The sequence below is a fragment of the Ochlerotatus camptorhynchus genome, unplaced genomic scaffold (genome assembly GCF_037179485.1).
Source record: "Ochlerotatus camptorhynchus isolate MF236.1 unplaced genomic scaffold, CSIRO-AGI_Acam_v1.1 ptg000147l, whole genome shotgun sequence".
Lineage (NCBI taxonomy): Eukaryota > Metazoa > Arthropoda > Insecta > Diptera > Culicidae > Ochlerotatus > Ochlerotatus camptorhynchus.
Genome location: NW_027040637.1, coordinates 667,021 through 687,415, shown reverse-complemented (window position 1 = coordinate 687,415; position 20,395 = coordinate 667,021). Strand labels below are relative to the sequence as shown.

Below are 20,395 nucleotides of genomic sequence, written 5' to 3'. Positions count from 1 at the left end.
CGCTCTTACGAGCCTTGATAAGTTTTCTTTTTAGCATATATTCACGCATTTTAACCACAACTAACTGTTTTCGTTGTTAACGCTGATGGAGATGTGATTAACACTAGTCGTATGTCTTAATAAAAAAATAACCCACATACGATACATACATACATACATACATACGATTGAAAATTCACATAAATCGATTTTGTATGCACATTGTTCATGGCATCAAGCGAAATTGTAATTAGTGTTAAAAGTAGTATTTCTTACGACTCTGCATAAGCACACTATAATTTGACAGTAATAGTGATCGTTTATAAATCACAAGTTGGAAAACATACAATCTTGCTTATACATACTGTGATGTGCATTGTACATTGTTACGATGTGAAATATTGGTCGTAACAAATGGAAGAAAAAACATTAAATACGAAAAAATATACACATTTAGTATGCTTATGATAGACAGATATACGATAGTAATTTCAAGTATTATTTTATACGATTCAAACTGTGTAATGGTATACGATTTCTGGTTGTCTGGGAAGTCATCAACGTTCCTTGGCTTTCTTCACTACCTTCTTAGCCGCTGCCTTCGCTTTCTGGAACTGCTCCAAAACATCCGTCGTGTCTAGTCCCGCTTTTCTGCTCCGCTTCAATGCTCTCAGAAGTTTTCGGCACTGCTTAATCGCCGTTTTCACTTCCGGGCACCACCATGGTACCGATTTGGGACAAACTCGTCCTGATGTTCGAGGGATGCTTGCTGTTGCTGCTGATAATACCCGATCGACGAACTTATCAACGCCAAGCTCGTCTTCTGGTTTGATGCTGCCAGAAGTCAGCCGTTCGAACGATGTCCAATCTGCTTGGTCGTAGAGCCATCTTCTCCGCTTCGTTGTGACCTGTGAGCATTCAGGTGAAGAGACGGTGATCGGAAAGTGGTCGCTGCTGTGGGTGTCCGGAAGAGTTCACCAGATAAATCTGGGAGCTAGCACCTCCGAACAGATCGAGTTATCTATAGTTGAAGACGAACCAGTTGCAGGGTCCATTCGTGTGTGCGATCCGTCGTTCAAGATCATCAGCTGCTTAGTTAACTTACAGAAGTCAAGCTGAAGGAGATAAAACGTGACACGAAAAAGTGGATCGATCAGAAAAGTTCTGCCGACCAGAGAGTACTCACTCGTTTGCGCATCGGCCATACCAGGCTGACACACGAATTTCTATTAAAGAAATCATCGCCACCAACATGCGAATGCTGTAGAACGGTTATTCTACACTGCAGGAAAATTGAAGCAGTCAGGACGAAACATGAGATCGATCCAACTAGTCTTTATACGGCACTATGAAACGATGATGACAGTGAAAAAAGAGAAGCGGATTCAGAGGAAGTTAAGGACAACAAAAGAAAACAGAGCATGATGAAAAAGAAACATACAAAGTGGGAGCAGAAGAAGACATGAATGGAGAACAAGATCAAGCGAAGAACGAAAGAAAATCAAGAAGACGAAGGAGAAGAGTTGCCGCTGCCTAAGGGCAAAAATGGAAGCTGATAAAGATGACAGAAGATGATGCGAAGAAAGCAGAAGAAGATGGAAAAGAAGATGGTTATGCAGAGGATGAAGTAGAGCGCGAAGCAAAACGAAAAGGGGTGAAAGAAGACAGAAAGGTGAATACAGGCACAAACGTTGGGGTAGTCACAAAGATATACAATAACAAATTAATTATTTTTTTGTTTTGCTACAGTTTAAACTTATTGAATTTCATTGACACTGAGCGTTCATATGGACCAATGTCGCAAACGTGGCTCCTTTCATGAATTTCTCGAAATTCAAAATCAATCTATGTAACCCAGCAATTCTATCGGCTAGGGGCTGTTCACAAACTACGTAGAACTTGGGGGGGGGGGTTGACAAATGTCTACGGTCCATACAAATTTCCAAAAAAATTATGGACGATTGTCTACGCGGAGGGAAGGGGTGGTCTAAAACCTCTAAAAATCGGTCTAAGTAGTTTATGAACATCCCCCTAGGGATACTTTCCCTATACACAAAAATCGTAGTGGCTTACTTGAGCGAGTTTTCATTCCCAAAAAATTCTCGGAAAAATCCAGTGTTTACGTTTGTGATATTAGCCCTTATGAAAGAAAAGCTGGTATTTGACTGCATACTCAGTACAAGCTATTTGAAAACTACCCAATTTTGGGTAAAATCCACCTGAGCGGTCAAAACTGAACCCACCAAAAAATTGTTAACCTATTTTTGAAGTGGGGAGTGGGGTTAATCAAAATTGAACAACGTCGGTCGGATTTATGCCAATGTTGTCCATTTGCCAACTTGTCATTCCCAACATAGTTTACCCATTTTTGAGAAGGTTCAATCTGTGCTTGAAATCTAGCGGACTTTGTCTTATCACTTCACTCCACCATGATACCAGCGAGCCGCCGTCTCTTTATGCAAAGATTGACAGTATCTTATGGGATATTTCACTGAAGTGAAAGTGTAAGGAAATGTCTAACATGTTTCACGCTAAGAGGAAGAGAAGACAATACGGGGGCGAAAACCAAGGGGCTGACAGCCTGACAACCCTATATGAATCCTATACGTTTGACAGTAGGCAACATCACGGGCCTTATTTTAATAGTGGAAAGAGACGGAAAATCGTGTTGTTAGCAGAAAGACAAGAGCAGTTGATGGCATCAAAAAATGGCTGCCAGTCAGGCTCCTGGCGAAAAAGAAACAACTTTTCTGACAAACTCGAACCAGGCCGGCGCCGGTGGTGTAGTGGTAAGCGTGACTACTTTCTAACACCCCGATGGGTCTGGGTTCAATCCCAGCCGAGGTCGGTGGGATTTTTCTGAGGCATAAAAATCTCTGGTCACGTCTTCCTTCGGAAGGGAAGTAAAGCCGTTGGTCCCGGCCCATGTGTGTTGAATGGGTGCGATATCCTACGCAGGTATGGAAGCTGCCTTCCTGCACATTCGATTGCCGTCAATGGATGGCAATCGATGTCCGTCGGTGATTGGCACTAGATTGCGGAACAGAGACCGACGTTAAATAAAGGAAAGAAGAAGAAGAAGAACTCGAACCAGCTCGTGATTGGCCGATTTGAAGTGTGTAAGATAGAGATAGAGATAGATATAGATAGAGATAGAGATTAAAGAGTAAGAAGCCAGTTGTCTCCTCTTCCTCTTAGGTTTCACGCACGTTTTACCGCTTTCTGGCTCCTAAACTAGCATCGGTCTGGTAGAAATGCCAGTTATTTTGACAGGTAACGAATACCCATATGAATACGATTACGAATACGTGTAAAGTTACGAATATTGGTAACGAATTATGTCTGAGAAGCCGGAGATACTACTAATGATCTTCCACGATTCTCGAGTCCCGGTTTCTCTGTTCAACGTCCCTAGCACTCCATATGGTTTCTGGATTCATGTTGTCCGGTCCAAACTACCTGCAATAATTCGCACCATCTACGGTCTCATCACTGCCACATCATTGAACAGCTTCCCCATCATTCGGGTTCCGGCTACACTTTTCAGCATATGGTTTTAATTCCATGCTCGCCGGCTCACAAACTAGCTTCAAATTCTGGTAGAAATGCCAGTTATTTTGTCAGGTAAAAAATACTGGTATAGATCTGGACGAAACCAGCCGACGCCGGCGCCGGTGGTGTAGTGTAGTGGTAAGCGTGACTGCTTCATCACCCTCTTAATCCCAGCCGGGGTCGGTGGGATTTTTCTGAGGCATAAATAAAAATCTCTGGTCACGTCTTCCTTCGGAAGGGAAGTAAAGCCGTTGGTCCCGGCCCATGTTGTGTTGAATGGGTGCGATATCCTACGCATGTGTGCCATCCAGCACATTCGATTGCCGTCAATGGATGGCAATCGATGTCCGTCGGTGATTGGCACTAGATTGCAGAACAGAGACAGACGTTAAATCAAGGAAGAAGAAGAAACCAGAGCTACTACGCTTTAACGAACTTCCACGCTTTTCGGGTTTCGGTTACTATGGTCAACGCAACTACAAAGCAAGACCATGCTAGAGGTGGCTGGGTTCGATTCCCGGTCCGGTCTAAGAATTTGTCATATTATCATCGAGTTGGAAAATTTCTCGACTTGGGCATAGAGTATGATTGTACTTTGCCACATAGTTATATTAATGCAAAAATGGTACAGGCATCGAAAGCTCTCAATTAATAACTGTGGAAGTGCATCTAGAACAAGTTTAGAGCACGCAATAAGCTAATATTTAAGTGCAATAAGATGTACTTAAATTTATAATGTATTCTATTTCTATTTTTCTCCAGTTCTAGTTCTTTTCGTCTTCAGTATTGGATTGTAGATGGATTAGAGACACGCTTTTTCTTCGTTTTCATACAAGGGAGGATAGAACTAGAGTTCCTTTCTCCTTTTACCTTCTCCTACGTCCTTTTCTTCCATTCTTCTCTGTAATGGCGAGTAATGGCGCTATAACCATACGCCATATAGGACTAGGTCAAGAGTTAGTGCTCATGTCCCGACCACTAGAAGAAAATGGAGCATCACTTAACCGTTTTAGACTAGATACTCCCAGCGACCAATCATTTATAAATAACAATACAACGGAACGTACTGTACGAGAAGTCCCCGTTTCATCCATTTATTGGATTCTGAAATATCGTGCTTAAATCATGCCCGTTGTTTCTGAATCATCTTGCCCCTTAAATACAGCCCAGCAGGTCTGGCCGTTACGATATAATTTGTGCATCTCTGCTGTGCAACATATATGGAGGTATATGCAATGATGGAGGTATATCTATCATTTTCCAGGATGTTTTCATGAAATGGCTGTGTTGGTGTTAGATTAGATAAGATTAGATTAAATTAGATCATACTAGGCGTATGTTTCAGTTCAAAATTTAAATAATAATAATTTCAGGTTATGATGAGAATCGTGGAAAAGTGTGCGTTCTGTGCTTTAAAAAAGCAATACAGCCGAAACCCTTTCATCAAACCCTGAAGTCAGCGAAATTATGGTTTTGCCAGATTACGTAAAAAAAAAACCAAAACAATGGAAAAACCAAATCTTCACCGATGAAATATATTAAACCACACAGGATACGATGCTAAAGGTCTCAAACTATGATCGCACGCCATACAATTTTAGGTAAGTCAATTTTTATAAAAGTCACCTGTAAACATAGCGTGTGACATGACATTCCTTAATAATCATTTTCATCTCGTGAAACTGACGGATTGCAGTGACACGCACCTGTAACGCACTTGTATCACACCAACCTTATCCAAAATATCGATGTCAAAGAAACTCAAGACGGATATTGTTACCAAACATGCAAATGTATTCCAACCTGGTTGCACGCTGAGCTGAAGTGACAAAAACTATGCCGTCCAAATGTTGTGGTGCGTAAATTTGCGTAAGAAAAACAGTAAACACTGCACAAGTTCACCAAAATAAAAACGTCTGCATTACAAACCATTCAGTATCCAAAATAGTAAACATTTCTACCGGCATTCAAAAATGTGCTCACATAACAAGTTGAATGCGATAGACGACTCGATTTTAATTAATTTGATTTTTTTTCTTTCTTCAAACGGCCATTGTTCACAGCGACTGGCTGGCACTAGATTGAAAATGGAGAAGGTTGTTAAAACATCTTACTTGAAGTGATCCTCATATAGACCGGAAATCAACTTGCCACCGGAGTCTCAACCACTGACCTAGTAGTCAAGATCTATCGCTCACACGTGAATACCATTTCCACTTTGTTCAATTAAATCCATGCCGAATCAATCTTTCCTTTCACAAAAGCGCCACCTGTTTGAAAGGTTCATGCCATACCTGATACTTCCATCCAGCAGCACCAGATTATGCAATTATTATATTGAGTTTAAATTTTACTGTCGATATAGAGCACTACGCCTACGGGCGTAAATCTGCTTAAACGGGGGCCCGAGTCAGCCAACATAAATACATATGTATGTGGCTTTAAATCGTTGATTATATTTAGCTCGGGTTTTTTTTTTCATTGTAAATCGCTAAAAAATAACTCAACACCGATACTTTGGGGCACCACACTCAACAACTGCAACAACAAAAGGTGGCAACTCCGCTGCACGACGGACGGTTAGGAACGTGATATTTCTTCCTTCTCTTTGAGATCCGTGCCGTGCCGTGCCGTAACGTGTGGTGTGCATATAGACTCGGTGGTGCACCATTGACTTAGTTTTAAAAATTGGAAATGGATACCGCCGGCCATCCAACTGCAGTGCCCACACTACAATATTAGCTCGCTGAACTTTTATGGCAACATCGCTACTGTGTTTAAGATATGGTGGCTGTTATTATAAAATCAGCACGTGACTTTTTATTCAGAGGAAATTGAATTTTTCAGCAGCCGAAGGAAGCTTCCTTAGAGATACCGAACACGAATAGATTGTCAATCTAGTCTGGTTAAAGCATTTTCTGATAACTTGGATAAAATTCGATAAAACAACTTTATAGGGTTACAATGAGATATTTTTCCTTCAGTATTTTTGAACCTTTCGTAAACTGGCTGGTGGAGAAGGTTGGAAGGGGGTTTAAGTTTTTAAGGGAAGGGGAAAGTTTTAAATTTTCAAATGACATTAAATTGTTGATATTAAAAAATTTATTAATTTTTGTTTACCTAAAATTTTGAATCGATGTTGATCAAGCTGGATTACAGGTAAAGTAATACAGTAATGAACCGATTTTGCCGGGCTTCCACGCATCAGACTTTTATCTTTCAATAATTTCACATAAAAGTAATTCCAAATTATTCTCATTCATCTTCAAAATTGATGTTTAAGGTATACTGCAATAGGACACTGAAAAAGCGCATGGGTTTCTAAGGACATTAGAAATCAAAAAATCATAAGGCCCATTAATCGGGTCATTACTGCACTCAGAAGATGGCATTTATACTTAATTTGGGTTCGTCGACGAAAAACATGTGCTTAAAATGTCTACAAAAGTTATGCAGTTAACTGAACTCTCTATTGAAATGACCAGTGATGGCATAATCATTAGCAAATTGATATTTTTCGCTCTCATACGCTCTCATACGCGTGATATTGGAGCAATAAATGCTTGATATTGATTTTACAAGCTCCTTTGATATTGTGAGACTATTCATATTCATTCGTGTAAAGTTGAAGTCTGAGAGTTGAATCGACGTAAAAATGATTCCGTTGCACCTCGTTTTCTTAGAAAGAGAAGGTATAATAATGCTATCTCTTTTTTCTCTTCACCGATGGCAGACACGAAGCGACTGCTGCCAGCTGCTATGGAAGTTACGGTTGCGTTCGTGTAGGATGCCAGTGGACTGTATGCTCATAAATTTCTTCGGGTGGTGATTTTTCGGATAGGTGCCCGCTCCCCCTGTGGGATTGGGCCACGGATGGACAACGCCGATGGTTGCCTTCTCGGTGGAGGCAGGTCTGGTGACTGGCTGCCTCGGAAGCTTCACGCTTCCTCTCTGGGATGCCTCGCAAGGCTGGCGGAACGATGGATCTCCAAGGTGGCCACGGTTGGCCGGAAAATTCAAAAACATAAACTCTTATTGGCTCTGAAAAGAGCCGGTTGGTTGTGGTCGTGGCAAATGGAAAGGGAGCAAGTATCGGAGCAGAACATATAGGCACACACACTTCTTTACTTGTTCATGTTGTTGTTATTTCACTTTTTTTTCTACATTGATTCCTCTTCGTTTCTTCACACTAACACTAGTACGCCGTCCGGGAATCGGGCCCTGCCGATTGGAACCGAACGACGATGACTGCTGCTTGCTATTGTTGCTATTTGCTGCGCCGCGCCAAGCTGTCGCCGACCGACTGCTACTGCTCGGGTCAGGTCGATCTCGCGGCCGACTGCTGCTGCTGCTGCTGGCGATTCGTTTTCTTCTTCGGGTTGTCTCTTCGGCTTGATGTTTACTCTTTCGTGACTTGCGTAAAACTGGGTGCTGAGCGCACAGCAGCGCGTGTTTTTATATCTGCGTTGGTTCGGCTGCTGCGCTCTGATTGGTGGTCTTCGTGACTGTCGCAAATTCCTCCTCTTCTTCAAATTTCAGCCCGCTGCCGGTGCACGGACTGAACAGTTCGGGTGTAAAGCAAAAATCATGATCGTTTCATCGGCGGCGGTGGCGTGGTAACCATTTTCACCTCGGCGGCGGCAGTGTGGCGGCGTAACACCGTTGACATTGATCAGCAGCGTTGTATTTAAACTATAATATTTTATTACTGTATATGTGATTTGTTACACATAATGCCATGTTTGAAATTGTTACCAAAAACATCATCAACACATTTCGGAACAGTATCGGAACTTTTTCCTACAGTTGTTTAATCATCCCGGATTAAATAGCCTATTCAGTAGAGATGGTCGGGTACACATATTTTTACCCGACGGGTACGGGTACGGATTTGAGTATGTAAATAAATAAATGTTTGGATCCAGGTGGGGTAAGGGTAACAACAAACGTGGAATAGTCGGGTACGGTTTTTCTTGCATCTTATCCAATTAAGAAAGCAATGGTTTTGAGCATCAAAACAAGCTTTTTGGCGAACTCCTTAAATAAACAACACATATAATGTGACTTCGCAAAACCAGAAACCTTACAAATAAGTATATGTATTCATTCAACTGTAGATGATCAGGAACGGGCTTGTGTACCGACGAGTTCGGTGGGTACGGGTAATCAGAAAATTAAATTTTCGCGCTCTGATCGGGTACGGGTATTAAAAAATCACATTTCGGGTTCGGGTCGGATACGGGTTCTTTAAAAAAAAAATATGAATCGGGTACGGGTCGGGTTCAGGTATTTAAATTACATACCCGAGCATATTATCAACCGGTGGAAACTAACGATTTTAAATTGGCTCACTACTTGACTAGCCTATTGGTCCCAAGTACATCGATTGAGTTATCCCATTCTAGTACTACACTATGTTTGTTTTGATTCGCTATGCAAGTTTGACAGATAAAATGAGGGGTTCGTGGATTTTCCTATGTTTCGATTAGCTTGGGACCGAAGATGGTACCAGAGCTGAGCCAAAAAGCGCACTTGCGAATATCTGTAAGGGCCACCCACATTAGATCCGTTTGCGTTGCGTTGACGTAAATTTGACAGTTCGACAATAGATATAGCTGTCACTTTGCCGCAACGCGTCCGATCCGGATCTAACGTGCGTGGGCCTTTAGAGTCACACACAGAATGATAGATCAAGCTCAGAATCGATAGTTGCTATCTTTTTAATCGGTAGTAGATAGTCTTCGGAAAAACCGAAGTTTGGCAACATTGTATTTGTATAGTTGGCAACCTTTCCGAATAAGACACTGACAGCCGATTACTTTGAGAACTGGTTGTTCTCCTCGCTCAAACCGCTATCAATAATCGAAAAGTGAGGTTTACGTAACGGTTATTTTTGAATAACCAACTTGACTTCTGCGTATCAATTCACGGCGAATGAGAACAACCCAAATTTGAATTTAGTTCGCTCATAATCGCCAAAAGTGCAGGAACTCAGCGATGAGTAAAATTTGTCCCATGGTTTCCTGTGGAAAACCTAAAAAATCTGCCGGAAAATGAGGAAATTGACGAAAATTTTATTCAGTCTCGGAGTAGTACCAATAGACTGAGTGAATCCAATCTTTACTTTTCACAAATTCGCGAATTTTTCCCTGGAATATCCTGGAAAAACCTGGGAAAACATGGGGCAACCCAAGTAACCAAAAGTTCTGATAAAAGGCTATTTATGGCTTAAGCACCTTGGTAGAAAGTGGTCTATAGAATTTTAAGCCAGCCTCATTTTTAAGCCGTTATAAGACTTGAAAGTTCCGGTGCCATAATTGAAGAGCATTCTAAGCAGTCTCTGGCGGAACTTGAATGGAACTTTTAGAAAATAAATTAAAAAAGGTTTTTGTCCTCTACACCAATTCTATATTTAGTTCGCACTTTTATGCAAGTTATTTCTAAAGGCAGGTATTAATGTGTATTGATTTATCAGCATTAGTAGTAGTAATGGAGCTGTTGGAAGAAGTAAACCCAGTCCTTCTGCGTGAGACTCTCAGCACGAACCACTACGTCATCTGAAATATATGAAAATGAGCTATTGTCCCGCCTATTGTTGAAGTTTTCTGAGCCAGCTGACTGACTTGAATACGAAACACAACACCTTGATGAATTTAAATTGGTGTTTGCCCGCATGGTATTCCATCACACTTGTGGCACAGTGGTTAGCAATCGTAGATCACATGCCGAATACACGGGTTCGAATCTAGGAAATTACTTTTTAATTTTTTTTTATTTTTGGATAGAATGTTGCATAAATATAAGAATAACGATTTATTCGGGCCACTGATTATTTCATATTTACGTACATTAAATTTTGTTACAAAACAAGATTTGTGCGGATTGCTTCATGTGGCTTGAAAGTTCTGTCGGAACTTTATTTGAACTTTATGGAACTTGAAAGTTCTGTCGGAACTTTATTTGAACTTTATGGAACTTGAAAGTTCTGTCGGAACTTTATTTGAACTTTATGGAACTTGAAAGTTCTGTCGGAACTTTATATGAACTTTATGGAACTTGAAAGTTCTGTCGGAACTTTATTTGAACTTTATGGAACTTGAAAGTTCTGTCGGAACTTTATTTGAACTTTATGGAACTTGGAAGTGTTGAATGCGGAACTTTTGGTTACTTGGGAAATTAACTCATCGCTGAGTTCCTGCACTTTTGGCGATTATGAGTGAACTAAACTCAAATTTGAGTCGTTCTCATTCGCCATGAAAGACAGCTAGGATCGGCCACCAGTAAGGCTGTCTAGTATATTATGGGGGTATTTTTGGATAATGGTTTAAGGTGTTGCCATATCGCAAAAAAAAATACGATGACCAAAAAAAATGTCATGCAATATGACAGATATCAAAACGTCATTACCATTTTCACCCACTTGCCATTTGTGAGTCAATCTTCGCTTTGATTCTTCAATTCGCCTTTTTAATAGAAACTAAGCGCTCGATTCAACCTCTAGTGGTGAAACAAAGAACGTCAAAAAGAGTGTTGTGAGCAGAAATGTTTACCGTGAGACATAGGAAGCGGAACAACGACGAACAAAACCTATGAGAGGAAAAGGTAAAAGCTCCTTGTTCTAAGTTCTTTTGTAAATAGAGAGAGAGACAGTTAGCGGTCAGGTGTAATAATGAGCCCGGGCCTTTTCTTCTGTGACCTTCGGTGTAAAATCTCGGAGAATCCTTACAGCGGCAGCGAATCCAGAGTCCTGAGGACCCCGTCGACATCCTTCCGTACGCCACCTTGGAGGATTCGGTCCAAGCGAGAACGGACGTCCCTCGTGGCCCTCGGCTGCCTTTTTCCATTTATTGGAGACGAACCAGCCAAGGGCTGAAAGTCTCCTTAATAAAGATAATTATGAAAATAATCCATTTGCCATTTTGGGATCTGGCAATACGTGCCATGCCACGGAATTGGCACACAGCAAAAAAATAATTTTGATATCACGTCAAAGTGGATGCACTACAATCATGTCGAAAATATGGTGTAATATTACTTGCTAAAAAGGACAAAATTATCATTAATACAATGCATGAACTGACATTATGCTGCTTTTACTGCATTTGTTTATTTATGTGGTCATAAAAATTACATGAAATTTTCGACATGATTGTAGTGCATCCACTTTGATGTGATATCAAAAATATTTTTTTGCTGTGCACCTCAAAATTGAGCCGAAGGCTGTGCTCGCGTTCACGACGCCTATCGTCTTCGTCAGCCAACCCGAAGATTTCGTACTCCGAACAGAACCTAGTCCCAGACCGGAGTAAGGATCCAGCCAAGAAAATGGCAAAGGAACACGGGATCAGTGACTTTACGGCACCGAAGATCGTAAAGGAAGATTGCGGGGCGAAGTCGAGGGCACGGAAAAAAAACTCACATGATTACCAACCGCATCCGGGAGCTACGAGTCGAACGATGCAAGAAAATCTTGAACTTCCTTAAGCGAAAAAATCCGGTAATCCTGTTCACCGACGAGAGCATGTTTACCGTCGATCCCATATCAAATTCCAGAACCGACCGGTATATTAGTTCTCTTCCAGTAAAAGACATGGCCGACGAGCACAAGAACGTGTATTTGAACAAGCATCCTGCTAGCGTTATGGTGTTTGGATTGGTGGCCTCCGATGGCAAAAAAAATGGACCCGGTGTTCATTCCAGAAGGCGACAAGGTCAACACGGAGGTCTACATCGGGATTTTAAGTAAGTATGTTCTTCCGTGGATCAAAGAACAGTACGATCCGAAGCCAAATGTTGTATTTCAACAAGATGGGGCTCCGTGTCACTCGAACCGCACTCAGAAGTGGTTGCAGGAACATCTTCCGTTCTGGGCGAAGGATATGTGGCCGCCATCCAGCCCCGATCTTAATCCGCTGCATTACTCAATATGGCGCGTCATGAAGACCAAGGCCTGTTCTAAACGCCACCCGAGTACAGCAAGCCTCAGAAAAACATTGACCCGTACCTGGAGAGAAATGGATCCAGACTACATCATTGGAACCTGCCGTGCATTCCGGAAGCGTGTGGAGGCCGTAATTGCAGCAAGTGGAAACTCGATCGATGATTAACAAAGTTTAGGACTTTGAGAAGCATCCCCCCTTTAAATAACTAAAAAAAAAACTCGAAAACGAAATTTTTGAGAATTTTTTTAATTTTGACATTGCTCAATGGTGCAAACATTATCACGCATACGGTAAAGTTGTCCTTGCTCGCTTTCTACTCTCTATATACAATTTTCGCACTGCCGTACTCTAACGGAACTATCTACACTATACTTTCATCTCCTCATCTATTGTATAAAAAATACCACTTTAGTCTGTTGTTTGAAATTAGCATCTTCAACTATCCAAAAATACTTACTTATTTTTGAAAATAGAGGCACATGTTCTTTGGAAAAGCTGTAGCTAAGATGATTTCAATTTGCTGAGTTGAAAACATACTTTTTCCATCTATCTTGTAAATTGACTTAATAGGTGCTTCTAAAAATTGTGTGGTTCTTAAGGTAAACTGCATTCAACACAAATCTAAATAGAGCTGGAATTAGGGCGTAACAGTTTTTGTAAACAATGGCTTCTTTCGATGATTCTTAGAAAGTTAAAACTCGTCAACGTAAATCAACAACACCATCGGGTAGAGGAAAACTTCCCCTACCCGACGGTTATGTAAGTTTGCGTGAGTGAGCCTTGAGTTCCTAGAAATCGGTTATAGAAGTCATTGTTTACAAAAGCAGTTTCGCCCTAATTCCAGCTCTATCTAGAAATATGCATGTTCATAAGCGTCGTTTCAGGAAAATTGCTTTAAATTTAGATCGAAAAATTGTTTTTCCTCAAAATAGCTTAAAATCAACTCACTACAACTTTGTTGAAGACATTTGGGTCTATTTTCAAAAATAATTAAGTTAGTTTTCATCAATCAATTTCAACTAGGGTAGAGAACTACTTCGACCTAATCGCCCATTTTGGGCCTATCGAGCAGAAAACTTCAAATAAATCCATGATTTCAGAGTAAACAAGTCAATTATGCGTTTGGTACGATACTTCAGTTAATAAGCTACCGAACGAAGTCAATGAGAACGCGTGATATGAAGGTTTGAGTCCATTATTCTCATAAACAGAAGAAGCGCTCCGACCGAATCAATTTTTATCTTCATCCGATAGGCCGAAGTGAATTCATTGGCGTTTCAATGGCGTTTCAATGCGTTAGGCCGAGTTTTGAATCCGTTGGCCAAGTTTGGCGTCAAGAAGCAGTGTTAGACTTTTGACAATATCTCTTTTTTTTTTTTTTCCTTTGGTTTGTTTTCCGTCGATCTTGTTTTCCGTGCTGAGCACCAATGCTACCGACGCCAGGAAGGCAGCTCCCACACCTGGACCCTACCTATCGACCCATCAACTCATGAACCGGGGACCAACGGCTTTACTTCCCTTCCGAAGGAAGGCGATCAGAGATGTTATGCCTCAGAACATCCCGGCGGCGCCGACTGGGATTGAACCCAGGCCTGCTGGGGTGAGAGGCAATCACGCTTACCACTACACCACCGGCGCCGCTATGACAATATCTCAACGATTAGCTTCTCTTTATCAAATCTTATGGTACGTACGGAGAGGTTAATAAATTTGGAAGCCATCAGTAATAATAACATTCCGTTTGGTGCTAAACTGCGCTAGATTAAGGAAGACTAAGTGCGTATTGTGCTTAATAGGCCGGAAATGGGGTAGTTAACCCTACCATGATTAAAAAAAACGACTAAAAGGAGGAACTTTTTACGCAAACGATGATTTCCGTCTAAAACTTAGGGATCGTCCATTAATTATGTCACACTTTGAGGGGGGGGGGGTTCGGAAACTGTGACGAACCATACAAAAAAAAATTAAGGTCCATACAAAAAATGGGCCAAATTTGCGTGACATAATTTATGGACCTTCCCTTAAGACAAAAGTACTAGGACTTTTGACTTGCTAAATTACCATATTGGACTACTGTGCAATGTTTTGAGAAAAATTTCAAAGTAATTTTGAACGGCATGGAAGGGAAAAATAAACTATGATGAGGATTCCAAAGGAAATCGGATGAGTATTCCAAGTGAAACCTGATAAAAATTCAAAGAGAATCTGAGATAGATTTCAGAGCATTATTTCAAGGGAATTACGAGAAAGATTCCAAGAGAATGGTAAGGAGATTATCAACGATACATAGCAAGGGAATTTTAAGTAGGATTTCTAGGAAGTTTTAGAATCCTTAGAGAATACTGATGACTATTCTTAAGAAATTTTTAGATGAATTTCAATAAATGCACGGGAATTTCGGAAGAATACTAAAGGAATCCTAAGGATAATTCCAAATCATTTCTGAGCAGTATTCCATTCCATTCCATGGTTGTCTATCCAAATTTAAATAAGTCAAAATTAAGGGAGTTTTTGCGAGAATGATTTAGAATTCAAAGAGAATTGTAGAGTGAATTCCAAGGGTTTCGTGGAGAGAATTCTGGACTAAATTGGCAAAGAATTTAGGCATACTTGGGGGGAATGTTAGAAAATATAACATGTTACTTTAAGTTTGTAAATGTTGACCAAATTGTTGGCGGTATATTGGATTCAGTCCAAAAGTATTCCCTTATGCGATTACGGATATATTATGTTGCTTCATCAGCAATCTAAAAATCTCATGCTAGCGAATTAATCCACGAAAAGTCGTTTGCCATTTATTGTTTTTAAGTCCATCTACTTTCATCGAGCTCCATCCTAGATGACTAGAGCTCGAAGTCAATTGTGTGATATCAGTGTTTTTTTTTAAGTAGCCCTGTGAACAATTTATTGGGTACAACTTGGACCAGGAACTACTTGGAAAGCATTTCCAGATAATTTTAAGGAGAACTGCTTGTGAATTTTCAGTAGAACTTAGATAAAAAAATTATGAGAACTCAGAGGTGAACAGCATGGGAGTTTCTAAGAAGGTGAATTCTCTAAAAAAGTTTATAATTCAAAGAGAATCTAAGGACGAATTTCATGATTTTTTAGTGGTCTGCAGATAATTTCTACACTGTTATAAAGAAAATTCAAGGCACTTCTAGAGATAAACTCCAATTTATTTTAGAAGAACTCTATGAAAAGAAATTCTTATGAAAGAAATAGGGGAAATGGATGTAATGTCAGCCTTGGTCGTTATTGAAAATTTAGTCGATTGCTGAATTTATGTATGGGCCCAAATGAGGGGCATTTAGGCCGACATTACATCCATTTTCCCTATAAAGTTAATCTTCTGATTGATTTAAGTTAAATTTGAATCCACATAACAAAAATCTACCTGATGAGTTTAAATTTTTATTCTTGTTAATGTCCACAAAATTTAACCCTTGGATTATTTTCGTCAATGTCCAAGAACATTTTTCTTTAAAAATTCCATGAGTTTTCCAGATTTTTCCGAATGTTCCTACCATACATTCAGAAAAATCTGGAAAACTCATGCAATTTTATTAAGAAAAATGAGTAGACAATAAGCTATAATAATTATCAACAATATAAAAAAATCGTCGGGAATCTGAAATTCTTTTCCATCGTTTTTTTTTTAATTTTCCACTATATAGTACTGCATTTTGTACGTTTAAGCTCTATGACCCTTTCCTTCCCACGGTAGTACAGGGGATCTATAGGGTTTTGGTCCGTCTTACGATTATCATTACAGCTTAAATTAGTCAGCATTGATTTGTGTTTCTCTTCTTGTGCTCAATGTTCCCCTTTATATATTTATCTCACAAGTTTCTAGAAGGCATATCAAATAAAAAATTCACTCCGGAACTTCTAAATTGAGCTTGATAACTTCAAAAGTGTCTTAATCCAATGAATTATAAATTTCCCGCAACATTTTCCTAATATCTTGTTGTTAGCGGTATCGCAAATTAATCGAAGACCATACCCCAATCTATTATTTTGAAATGTAATTTACAACAAGTTTCAAGATTAAAAAAATAAATAATCAGAAATTTATTAAAACTAAATCCAAAATATATCAAATTTCCATAAAGTGCAAGCTTGAAAATAATCGAAGAATATTAACAAATCTCCAAAGACAAAACTAAGAGATCTTAAAACATTCCGGTACTTGTTTTCCTTTCTTTAGTCTGACACCTCTCAAGTTAAAATGTATTGAAAAGTTTTTTATTTCCAAAATTTTAAGATTGTTTGTCAGTTTGTCAAATTTCAAATGATCCAAAAGCTCGTCAAGGATCTTGTGAATTGAAGTTCAAGGATTTTATAAATTCCAGGCATTATTCATAAACAATTCCGATCACTCGATAGTTTACTCATCATGGCTTATTCTATTTTTTACCAGTTTAAAACAGTTTATAAGCTTAAAGGTTGAACACGAAAAAAAAATGCGGACGCATAAAAAAACGTTGCCATAAAGGCATTTTTTGAGATTTTTTTTTTCAAAATTTCTTAATCAAGCTAATAGTGTTTAGAATCACAGTAGGCATTGGTTGTCAGTAAAAGTTAATTTGTTTACATCATGGCTTCCACCGGAACAAGCACGTCGCGATTCGATCGTGCGCGCTCAAAACGAAAATCCCGGTCTATCCGCTCCTGGCAATTTTCTATCAAATTCCTGGGCAGGAATTTCATACCTCGGTTAACCGGAAGAGTAACCCGGAAAAATGTGAAATCAAAATGAAATTGAAATTCTCCAAAAAGTTCCTTGTCTGGCAAGCAATCTGCAGTTGTGGGATTAAAAGCGAAACTGGGACCCTGAACCAGCAGATTTTCCAGGAGGAGTGCCGACGGAAAAAAATATTGCCTTTTCTGGAGCAGCATGAGGTGGATTGTCTATTTTGGCCGGACTTGGCAAGCTGCCACTACTCAAATTCCACCAAACAGTAGTACAGCGAAAATGGCGTCACAGTGGTTCCCAAGTAGATGAATCCGGCCAATACTCTCCGGAACTAAAGGCCAATTGAGGAATACTGGTCAATTGTGAAGCACATACTGAAGAAAAAGGGTGGAACTGCAATTGGTCTGAAAGATTTCAAGCGGAAATGGAATTTGGCCAGCCAAACAAGTGGGAACAGGGCTCGTGCAAAAGATGATTGGCCTTGTACAAAGAAAAGTTTGAGAAATGGCCTATGGTAAGGAGGAAGACTGAAACAATGGTCTTACAATAAGCATAATACTTACAAATGTATAGCTGCTACATTGAACTATGAAAAATAAGACGCATTTCTTATTGCGATTTTTCGTGTCCGGCTTTTTTTGTGTTCAACCTTTATAATGTCACTTTCCCAAGTCGACCTAATGGGCCGTATGAACCAAAAAGAGTTAACTTTACTTTCCCGTGCTTTTCTTACGGGAAAAGTAAAGTAAACGCTTTTATTCATACGACCTAACCCAAGTAACAATTTTGGTTTTATAAGGGTTCTGTAGACCATGATTTAGACTTGTAGAATGCTTTAAAATCTCGATAAAACAATGTTGCTTGGAAATGACTCATTCAGGCTTGTTCGGTCAAGAAGATGTTCGGCCCAGTAGAATGAATAGCAACTCCTGGTGTAGAAGAATTATGCTTTTTTTTCAGTAATTCAAAGATTAGATCATTTAACATTTTAAAACGCTATCTCGACGTTTCATTCCTTATTTCGGAAATATTTCTAATAATTAGGTAATGTCTTATTATTAGGTAACTAAGCAAACGCGGAGCACCTTCGTGATGCAATTTCGCCGATCGCATCATAGTTCATATTTAAAAAGCGTGACGGGTTAGAGAATAGTTTTATTCTAGACTTTAATTCAGGAGACCATAAGAATTTCAAATATGGTAAAATATCTCTGTAATTGAAAGTCGTGTTACACAGTGTTGTTAGTTTTTAATCTAGTTGTGCAAGATCTTGCAATATAAACTTTTGACGAATGCGTACAGATAAGAAATCGATGCCTACCTTTTTTGAATTACTGTCAAATCAATTACCATGATTTTATTTCTGAAAGTTTTCTGATAATGTTCAAGTCACATTTTGGTAACTTTTTAAAATGATTTAAAATCACTTTTTAGTCACTTTTTGAATGATTTTAGTCTCTAATTCACTATTTTTATTGCTTAACACTGCTATAAGCCTTACAATTAAGCGTGAGTCGGCCGAATTTCAGCACACAATTGGTTCATGGAATTTTGAAGAGGTAAAATCTATAACTAGTTTATTTTTTTTCGCTATTTCGCTATTCTGCTTCAAATAACAAGTTTCATGGAATCGTTCAAAAATTGGAATCGTCAAACTTTCATGGAATAATTCCTCAGAATTTGATTATAATTATGCCAATAATTCCTTGTAATTTCAAAATTCATTTAGATATTTTATGGAAAATCTTCAATATTTTTTCTAGAATCTGGAATCTTGAAATTTTTTCAAGGAGAAACGTCTTGAATTTATCTAGTTAAAAAATTATTTTTTTTTCTATGTTTGACATCACGAACAACAATTTAAGTTATATAATTTGAAAAAAAAATGTCCTTAAATTGAAAGCCCGTCAATTTTTTCTAGCTTAAAATTTCTAAAACATTTTCCAAGTGCAATCTCTAGTTTTCCACTGCCTATCTAATAACACATTCTTGTACAATAGATCAATTATTGTTCACAGTGTATTTATGACCCAAACCGAGTAGTATAATAAAGTATGCTTACCAGCTCACGCTTGCAGTCCCAAAAGTTCTGTTTGGTTTTCCATGCAGCACAATGATCTAACTAGCATGTGGCTCGGACCAAATATGTACACCCCCTACTCGACCAGTAAAACTTGTTTCTCAAAACTGCACTTTATTCACTTTCATTATACTGCCTCACTCACCACACACTAGACGTACTGCCAGGGCAACATGCTGATCTTTGATCTTAAACTAGCCAGATTTGTTCAACACTCCACTGCACTGACGCATGCATCTGAAATTTTTGTTTTCGCAAGATCTTCGGCAGTCCTTGCTGCTTTGCATCAACAGACACTCATTTGGTCACACAGGTAGATTCTTCCTCAAAACGAAACACAACAAATCCAACAGCGCATCACCGAGTGGAGCGGATAACACTAAAGAGATGTCATAAACATTTACAATACCATTCACTGAATCCAACTGCTCATTGGCTGTCCAACAGAACAACTTCCCAAAATTTCGCAATCACCCACTTAAAACAACAACGGCACCATAACAAACGATCAGGAACCACGTACGCTCGGAAAGATTGTTCTTGATCGAACCGCTGCCAGTCGGATACTGGTCAGTCACTTGGCAGCAGCTCCGACTATGGATGGAGTTCTGACTCTGAGCGAGAGCATGCGGGCTTCCGAGTTCTTCTCGCCGCGCCGCATTGATGATGGTGATCGTGGTAGTATTGGTTGCTTCTATACACAATATACATCAACCAGCATCGAAAACCGCTCCTGCCAACCCACAGTCTGACTTTTAACTCTATTAATATTGAATAATAAATAAAAAGAATACAAACCACCATCCAGCAATACCGCACTTTTCGGAACGAGCAAAGGCTCCGTCGCGATGTGCGGCTGTAAACAAACTAAACGAACGAACGAACCAAACGAACAGTTCGAACCGAGAATCAGCCATACTAATAAGCCTGAGCACACAACACCGACCGACGCCGATCGCTGGTGCAGAAGGTTTCGTTCGATCTACTGGCTCACTGAGCCAATCATCATGCTCACAGTGCGCGCTGGACTGTCTCTATCAATCCGCATTACCACTTGTTCCGTTCGGTTAAAGTAAGCATGTGCGAAGAACCGCGAACTGTATTATGTGTTGCTGCTTCTAGATGCACGTGTATCAGCGCATC

At 39.6% G+C, this 20,395-nt stretch overlaps 1 protein-coding gene across 3 annotated transcripts in view; it reads right to left on the bottom strand.

The window, feature by feature from the left end:
- The window catches only part of tsl (torso-like), a 149,693-nt gene extending 129,622 nt beyond the window's left edge, over positions 1 to 20,071 (bottom strand). Inside the window, exons 1-2 of one of the 3 annotated variants that reach the window (XM_065221740.1) lie at positions 20,051 to 20,066; positions 19,235 to 19,631 (exon numbers count right to left, since the gene is read on the bottom strand). The gene's annotated coding sequence lies outside the window, so the exon portion shown is untranslated. Of the gene's footprint in view, positions 1 to 19,234; positions 20,024 to 20,050 lie in introns of those variants that run through there. The other 2 variants (XM_065221742.1, XM_065221739.1) reach the window with 2 other exon arrangements.
- Positions 20,072 to 20,395: the final 324 nt, after the last annotated feature.